This window comes from Mugil cephalus, chromosome 1 (genome assembly GCF_022458985.1).
Source record: "Mugil cephalus isolate CIBA_MC_2020 chromosome 1, CIBA_Mcephalus_1.1, whole genome shotgun sequence".
Classification (NCBI taxonomy): Eukaryota; Metazoa; Chordata; class Actinopteri; order Mugiliformes; family Mugilidae; genus Mugil; species Mugil cephalus.
Window position 1 is genome coordinate 53539101 of NC_061770.1, and position 9437 is coordinate 53548537.

Sequence of the window (9437 nt, forward strand, 5' to 3'; positions counted from 1 at the left end):
CACTGTCACACGTTGGCTTGACAGTTCAGTCATCCACATGGCATCCACCTGTGCCAGTCCCCTGAAGATGTGGCCAAAAGATGGCTCAAGAAAGAAAAAACGATGATTAGTGTCCAAAGACCCTTCTCGGTGGCCCTTTATCAACACATGGGTGGATCTTGTTGACCAGTGTGTGTGTCAGTGTATCCCCACAGATGTAGAAACAAGCTGTGGTACATGCGAGTGTTTTTTGATGCCGTTGTTGATGCCTGATGTCTGGATGGGAAAAGACGAATCTCCTCATCTTCAAAGCTTCTGTGGCCCGTGCACTGATAAATGCTGGCTCCCTTCAGCAAAGCAGGAGAGGAAGACCCAGTGGGACCCCACCTCCAGCAAAGCGCATAACAGTGACCAAAGTACCAAGTGAGGTCAGGTTGAGCACAGGAAATCACTGGCCCAAGCTCACCCAGGTCAAAAATGCAAACAGATGCCACGATGCTGCATGCACACGGAAGACCAAATACATCTGCATGCAGTGCAGTGTGACACTGTGCCCTGGATACTTTGCCAACTTTCATTAAGGTCCATTAAAAAAATCAGTGATGCAGTGACTTTTGTTTGTTCTTTTTAGAGATGTTTTGAAACATGAATTTAGCTGACATGTTTGTTTTCTTATTTAGGTTTTAGCAATAGAGCTATAGAATGTTAAAGTGTCTGAAAGTAGGTTAAAGTGTTTTCCAAAGCATACAATGACATAAGTGCTCATGGATTTATGATAAATATCAGTTTGATTCATTCTTCCATTATGTTTAAACTGGCATGGACATGTCTGTAACTTCCTGAAAATCTGTTTTGATTTTAACAAAATCTTGACTCAGGATATCATAATTCATGCATCAGAGGGGTAATGTTCCACAACCAAATCATCCTAAGAGGAATCTTGTGGCTCTGTGACTCACAGTGAACTGTTATCACCTCTGTTCTGAAGGCTGCATGACAGAGCAGGTGACTTAGCCAGATCCAGCCACTAGTGGTCATTTGATTATGTTATATTTATGCCACTGACCGTTTTTCTATGTTGTCAGTTAAATGTGTGATATATATATTATGTCATGGATATTTCTCCTGTATATGATATATACATATCATATATTTCATGCTAATGATTGTTTTATTATTATTTCGGGTTGTGTGTTATGGTTAAACACATCGTGAGCTGTTTTATTGATGGCTTTTCTTATTTTCGGTTTATTTCAGAAGCACACACACATATAACCACACCGACCACATCTGTGTACCTTGCTTATACTGGATGAAAGCACCAGAAGGAAGGACTGTCTCCTGCTTCTTTATTCTTCACCTAAGTTTTGGGGAAACTTATAGACTGCGTTCTAACAGGAACGCACTTTGCCATTATAACTCAGAGAAGTCAGTCTGCTAACTTTAAGCTTCCGTCACCACCTCAGAATACTTTATTCAAACAGGGCTACGCCACTGAGCCATCAAATCATTATACGTGTCCATTTCTAACTTCATAAGACAAAGACAAGTTGAATATTGTTTAGAGTTGCAGTTTACCCGGTGGTTACCAGTGTTGGGCACGTCACTTTTAAAAAGTAATTAGTTACAGTTACTAGTTACTTCTCTCAAAAAATAACTTAGTAACTGAATTACTCCACTATAAAAGTAACTAGTTACCAGGGAAAGTAACTATTGCGTTAGTCTTCCTTTTTTTTTAAGTTTAAATATGTTTAATAATTTGATTTTTTTCTTAGCAGGTTTCACAAACCAGTTGCATAGAGTAGAATTGTATACATACTGACACATACTGACACAGAACTTTTAATATTTATTGCACCTCAGACCCCAACTGGTAGACATATACCGCTTTCACATCGGCAAAAGTCCCGGGTCGGACCTCCCGCTGTGAGAGCTGCGTGCCTGTTTTTTCCTCCCTCATACGTCATCGCGTACATTGCAGATAAAATTACAGTTGTTGATGACCTGAAGACTGGACCCGTCAAACCCCGCTCTTTCTAAAGGCTGCTGATATTACAACAAATCACTGTGTCCTGTACAGAGCCTGATAAATTCCGCCAAATCTCCCTTTTCTCGGATGCAGAGCGCTGCCATGATCGTTAAAGTGGGAGATATCGCTATACAAGCTGGATATAAACACAGTCGCTGTTCGCCTATGCGCTTCCATTGACGACTGTGTAACAACACATTTGATTTGTTTGGAGAAAAAAAAAAGGAACAACAATCTCTGCCCTTCAGAGATCAGTCTTTATGGAAGTAGATCGAAACTTGTTTTTGAGCTGAAGCTTCTACAATGATACAGTCTGTCAGGCCTCTAGTCAGAATGTAACAGGCAGATACAACAACATCAGACCGAAAAAATAACCGGTGACGGTTCACAACTTCTCCTCGACATTCAGCAATGCTGCCGTTCACCTCTGCTAGTTGGGTGTGGGTGTGATTTGTGTATAAACTGAACACTGTCTGTGATTGGTTATCGTGAAAGTCTACTCCACTTTAGCCAATCATCACCTATGCGGTTGTTTCGCCGCAAAAACAGCGTCGCGGCTCCCGTGGCTGAGAACCAAGTAACGCGCCCCATTTAATTTTCAGTAACGGAAACGGCGTTATAAAGATGGAAACAGTAATTAGTTAGATTACCCCGTTACTGAAAAAAGTAACGCCGTTTATTTTAACGCCGTTACTCCCATCACTGGTGGTTACTACAGTCTGATGAACCTCAGTCAAGAAGATAAAGCAATGAACAGCACCCTCTGTTGGCTGTCAGATGTAAACACATGACAATTTTAAAACCTGTGAGGTCTGTATTAGGAGGTTAATATATGGGAAATGAAAAGAATTATTATTCTTTTAGTGCAGTGAGAACCAAACACATCTGTACAGGATATTGTTGTGAACTGTTCTGACCCTCATTTAAGAGGGTTGCTTCTCAGTCTTTCATTGAGGAGGGAGTTTTACCCTTTCATAATGGATTCACTGCTGGTTCTGAAGTGACAGTGGAAGGTTTTGGCCTGAAAGATATTGATGTGCAGTTGCATAAAGTCTTTGTGGAATGAGACTTGGTATAAGGTGAAGGTGGTTGACTTTCTCATGGGGAATGTTTTTACCAGTGGAAATGTTTTGGCTGCCCCTGAAGCAACAGTCAAGTTAAACAGACTGTGTGTGTCTAGATGAGCTTGTCTGGATGTTTCTAACTGGATACTGGATCTGTGTGTAAACGTGACCAGGATGAGGTTGATTTTCCAGTTTTCTTTCTGATTGTCGTGTTGATCATTTGTGTTCTTCAGAAGTGGCAGATGATGTCAGTTCAAAGAGTGTTACTGAACTGGAGCACCCGTCTTTGTTCTGTGAACAGCTGACTGCTGTTTGGTTTGGAAATTTTTCATCCCATAATGTAATCCAGAAAACCACAATCAATATCCTCACAACAAAGACACAGTAGCAAGTGAGAGAGGGGACCACAGCACCTGACAATAAACAGGTGACGACAAATTACATCTGAATGATGGCATCACACAAACAATACCAATCTGACGACATATATCATCATATCTATAGCTCCACAAAACAGCTGTCCTATTTCCTTGTCACCAGCTGCTAGAGGAGAACTTCCTTCAGGAGCCTCTCTAGTTTCTTCAAATATGATTTAATACCAGGAAGCAACAACTGCAGAGGAAGAAAAAACTGTGAGGAAAATGAGATCAGGCATATTCTTTTTTTCTTGGCATTGGTCTCTGTCAGCTTCATTCTTTTTTCAACAGAACTAACATCTCATCCCTCTGTTTAACACTTTGACGCATCCTGTTCAGTATTGTGATGGTTAATGTCAGCATGAATAAAGATATTTATCTACAACACAAGTTAAATATTAAGACTTTTTTTTACACTACAGTGTTCAGTGAATATATATATATATATATATATATGTATAGTAAAACTCTTCCAGTCTTCAGCTGAGCTTGTTGCTGCTGACTGTGACCATAGACTGTTCATTGTGACACATGGGGGCAGTGCTGCACACAACAAAAGAACTAGAAGAAGAAAGGACAGTAAGAATGCAGCAAAAGCAGCACAAGAGACACAGACTGATGGAAACCAAAAACACTTCCATGAAACTCAACAATGATTCAGTCATTTAAACATTGAATTGACTTTAATGAACTGAGTTATTGATGAGACTAAACAGAAATAAAGTAGAATATACATCATGTTACAGTCTATAGATAGATGGTGTATTTAACCTGCAGATTGACCACATCAATACAACAACAATAGATATAATAATCAGACAGTATCATCAGTGTTGACATTGATACAGACATTGAATCCAGATGAGGTCATTCTTTCATCTGATCTTCATTAATGACTGTGTGTCTGATGTCTGGATGGCAGCAGTTGAATAAATGTCATCAAACACATGTTTACAGATGAATGTTGTTCTTCATGTTGTTGTCCAGACTTGTCTTGTTTCATTGATGATGCACTTCTCTTTATGGACCTGAAATCAAACAACAATCTGGGTTTGTAATTTACTGTTTTGATTATTATGTTTCTTCACACTTCATTAACTCTGTAACATTATCAGTGAAATCTGAGAAGGAAACAGGGTTGCAGAGACTCTCCTCCAGTCTCACCCAGGTGGGACTATTTTTGGCCAATGAATCAGAAAATTATAAGCGCTATACCTCCACTCTGGCGTACAAAGACAAATGGTGTTTGAATATCTTCCATGGGCTAAATAACTCACACAAAAATCAAGGGACTGAGGGGGCATCCCTGGTGAGTTCCACAATATAGCTCAAAGGAGTACATGTTTCTGGACAAAACCATAGCTGAGGCTCTAGAATAAAGCAGTTTGATCCAAGATGTGAAAGTTGCCCCAAATCCAAATTTCCCCAACGTCTCAAAAAGGTAGCACCAATCTACTTCGTGGAATATCTTCTCTGCATCCATGGAGATGAAACAGACAAATTAAACATTTGTCATTTATGATTTGGACTGAAGTGGATTAAAATATTTATGTAACAGAGATAGAAACGATATTAACATATATATAACATGCATGCTATTTTAATGGTGGTTTTGAAGAAGATACTTTTGTCCCTTAATGCTAACAACAAAAATATTTTTGAATATAATATAGATATATATAGATAATTTTAAAATCAGGTATGAGGGTTAAACAACTGGCAGATACTGAATAAAGAGCACCTGTGTTTGACACAGTCTGTCTGGTACAAAGAGAGATGATGGGCCAAAACCTTCACTAATAATTTATAATCCGGATTAACAACGAGATTGGTCTTTAAGATCCACAGTCAAAGGGATCTTTGTTTTCTTCCACCCTTGTACAAGTCTGGTTTAGAGCAGAAAATGAAGGGAGTGAGTAACAAAACTGATAGTGAAGACCTCTTTTTTGTACATACATACTGAGAACATGTACATCAGACAGGGTCATCTACTGTGAAATGAAATATCTCTGGATCCCTCTTGCTCAGTATATATATACTTATCTTTTCCATCCTATGTTCCACGCTCTTCAGCTGTTTCTATCCAGTCTGAAATTGTTGGACACTTGTTACTCACCCATTTCCTGGTTATTGCTTTTTTTGCTCCATGTTAATAGTAACTGTAACAAACATCTGTCTTGTTTATTTCCCTCATTTGGGATGTTTCCGTAATATATTAGGCTGAAATTGAGATGGGTTTGCAGCTTAAATATTGATCTGATTACTGCTATTACATCTGCCCAGTATGAAGAAATATTAGGACGTTCCCAGAATATGTGGAAATGGACAGCAGCTATTGTACCACACCCTCTCCAACGTTGTCCACAGTCTGGATTGTTGGTCTGTGAACTTTTCATTTTAGGATTTATAAAGAATCTTGCCATGTGTTTCCCAGGTACAGTGTGGAGAGGCCTCTGTCTGTTTGTAAAGCTGAGTAAATCCTGGAGATCAGTTTGCTTTCCATTTTACATCTAAGTCTGGATCACACCAGTTGACCAGGAAGCATAGCTGTGCTGCTTTGTAGTAATCTTCCAAGCAGTGTAGGGCCATTGATTGGAGGTACATTGATTGGCAATGACTGAAAGAGGAACAGGAGTCTGGGCAGTACATTCATCTTGATTACGTCTATGCGACTGTACACATTTGTTGGTAATAATGAGCAGCGACTTAGATCTGATTTGATGTCGGCTGTTATGGAGCTAAAGCTCTGATCATAAATAGTGTCTGTGCACTCCAAGGTATTTAATTACGTCACCAGTCAGCTTGAATTTACAGGCTCTATAAATGTTTTTAGATGGTTACGTTAAACGTCAACGTCTGGGTTTTGTGTAAATTTAGTTTGTGTATGTACCAAATTCTTTAAGTAGACACAATCATTTAGGGAGACTTATTTATTTCAGGGTTACAAAGACTCATTAAAATATCGTCTGCGTACAAGCAGATTTTAAGTTGTGTGTTTCCAGTCAATACGCCGGTTATATCCTTATCTCTTATCGCCTGTGCCAGTGGCTCTATGAAAAGAGCAAAAAGTATAGGACTCAGAGGACAGCCTTGACAACACCCCCTTTAAAGTCGTACCGTTTTACATAAGGACCCACTTATTTTAACTGTGGCTGTGGGGCTGCAGTAGAGTCAGTTCAGACATCCTATTACCTGATCATTGAATCCAAAACATTTAAGGACTAGATATAAATGTTCCCACCGAACAGAATCAAAAGTCTTTTCAGCGTCAAGGCTGATGACTATGGCTTCCCTATCACTGCCTCTCATCTGAGGAACGAGGTGGAGAGCACGTCGCACATTATCCTGGGCTCGCCTGTATTTCACAAAACCCGTCTGATCTGAGTCAATCAGATCTGGGACAATATCTTCCATTCTTTTGGTAATATTGATGCATAAAATCTATAATCTACGTTTAGTTCGATGTGGGTCTGTACGAGCTACGTTCTGTCTTGTCTCTACCTGGTTTAAGGACTGAAATTATAGCTCGTCTCCAGGAGAGTCACCGCCCCTCTAAGGACATAATTAAAACATTCTTTAAGTATTGGGACAAGGATCTCTAGGAAGGTTTATACCATATCGATGGATAAGCATCAGCTCCAGGCATTTATTTCTTTTTTCCTCTGTTATTTCTTGGGTCATTATTTTGTTCTGTTCCTATTGATGGTAAATCTAAAGATGATAGAAAATCTGATACAACTGATGCCTCAGCTGCTTGGGCTTGTGCGTATAAGTTCTTGTAATAAGTTTCAAATGAAGGCTGGATGTCTTCAAATCGTGGTGCATCTTATTAATCTGGAGTCTTTAAGGTTGTGAACAAATCTTTCAGCCATTTGTTTACGTGTCTTCCATGCCAGTTGCTTTTTAGATCTTTTTGCTTCATGAAGACAGCTTTATTTTTCCAGTTGGCGTTCATAGATGCTATTTAGTGTTTGTTTCATATCTAGTTTGTTTTAGAATATCGATGTCATTATACTTCATATGTCTGTGTTCCAGGGGTTTTAGTTTTGCAGTCAGGTCATTCATTTGTTTCTCCTTTTCTTTCTTCTTACGAGCTGACCACATTAAAACTTTGCCCCTAATAACAGCCTTGGCTGCATCCCACAATGTACTCAGAGACACCTTCCCATTGTCGTTATGCAACACATAATCTGTAAGATCTTTATTTATGTAATTTTGGCATTGAGAGTCATTTAAGAGGCTGGCATTTAGTCTCTTTAGGTCTGTTGTCCAAATATAGTGTCAAGATCATCCTCAGTTGTCCAGTACATACGCTGTGGATGAGAACAGAATGTAAAACACTTATGGGTCGGGTGTAGTTCTGTCCACACATCCATCATGCTTATTTCTTTGAGCAGTTTTCTAGTGTACAAAGCTTCTAATTTTATATTTTTTGTTCTTTTGGTGGAGTCCAGAGAGGTAGAGGTAGAGATGTAGTTTGATATTCCAGTCCCCCGCACATATCAGCACACCTGATGCTTCCATAGTTATCGACTTCAACACTTTTTTAAACAAGTCCTTATCGTTTGTGCATTAAATGATGATATATGGCATATTTTCATTCATTCATTTGAAAATGACTCAGTAACTAAACATTTTACCTGTAGATGAGTCTGGATTCACATTCTAGTAGTCGGAGCTCTTCCCTGGATCACCTCGTTTTCCTGTAAAGATTACACAGAAACTAAACCTTTAGCAATATAAACAAAGTCTGTTACTTTGTGTTAATACCACATGTTCTGAGCTGAGTTTAGAAACTGAAATTAAACAATCACAGTCTGCATGTACAGGTATGGTATTCAGGTGTCCACAAACTTTTGGTAAAGTGACATACAGTTTGTGGTATTGTTGTTTCAACTAAGAATTTGCAATAATTGACTTGTGTAATGTTTTGTGTACTCACTCCTCTGTCCAACATCTCTGAGCTCAGTCTGAGATTTGACATTTGTGGAGCCACCGGCCCGTCCAACTGAAATCAGAACATTTTAACTGGCTTGAATTTCAATCATATGATGTTGGAGAGCTGTGAATGGATCAAAGTTCATACTGTACCATCTCCAGTGTTTTCAGGACCTCTGAGTGACTCATAGACACAAGCATCACCTGTAGGTCAGTGAAAATCAGCACAAAGGAAAATCATTTTAAAGAAGCTGATTTAGTTGAGCAGGAAACATTGTTATTATTAATGTAACGGCTCATGAACTTGAAGCACATCGCAGCTCTGGAAGCAAGTTTGTTTGAACGGAGAGCTGACCGTGGAGAAGAGAGGAGTATATGTGCTGGTGATTTTCATCCTGGCTGACAGTCTGGACTGTGGCAGGGATCTGACTGGTTCTCTGAGACTGGCTCCATGTGACACATGAAAAAGATTCAGGATTCACGTTATTGTAGTCACAGCTCTTCTCAGTGTCATGTCTCCCTGTTAAGATAAATGCATCAGATTATTTAATGACTCTCACACTCTATGTACTATTAGAGGTTGGTAGTTGTGATAACAACTAATATATTATCATACTTGATAGTTTTAGTAGTGACTCCTGTTAGATCCCGGAACAGGTATAACAGCTTCTCCGTTTACTATAGGGTTATGGCTTCACGTCTGCGGAGTATTACTCCAACCGAATTCAATGATAGCACTACTCAAGCTGTAGGCAGGGTAACTCGCCTGGCTTCTAACCACCCTTAGTCCTGACGTCTGCCCCGCTTCCTCAAGTCCCCCGGAACCGCCAGTCAGGGAGGCGTCCTGCAGCTGGGTCCGAAGTTGAGTCCCGTCAGTTGTGGTGGCTTACCCCTAATGGATCTGTGCACTTGGTACGTGCCAGGTCATAATTTAAAGGCTAGGCTGGAAGCCCTAGGGACATAGAAATAGTTTTAAGTGGAAACGACTAGTGTGACCAATAAGAGCCAGGT

At 39.7% G+C, this 9437-nt stretch overlaps 1 long non-coding RNA gene across 1 annotated transcript; it reads right to left on the reverse strand.

The window, feature by feature from the left end:
* Positions 1-4458: 4458 nt before the first annotated feature.
* LOC125023415 lies at positions 4459-8937 on the reverse strand. The gene is made up of 5 exons (XR_007114600.1): positions 8782-8937; positions 8580-8630; positions 8431-8496; positions 8129-8191; positions 4459-4516 (listed from the first exon to the last, which is right to left on the reverse strand). It is a non-coding gene; the product is annotated as an uncharacterized LOC125023415 (long non-coding RNA).
* Between the last annotated feature and the right edge of the window lie 500 nt (positions 8938-9437).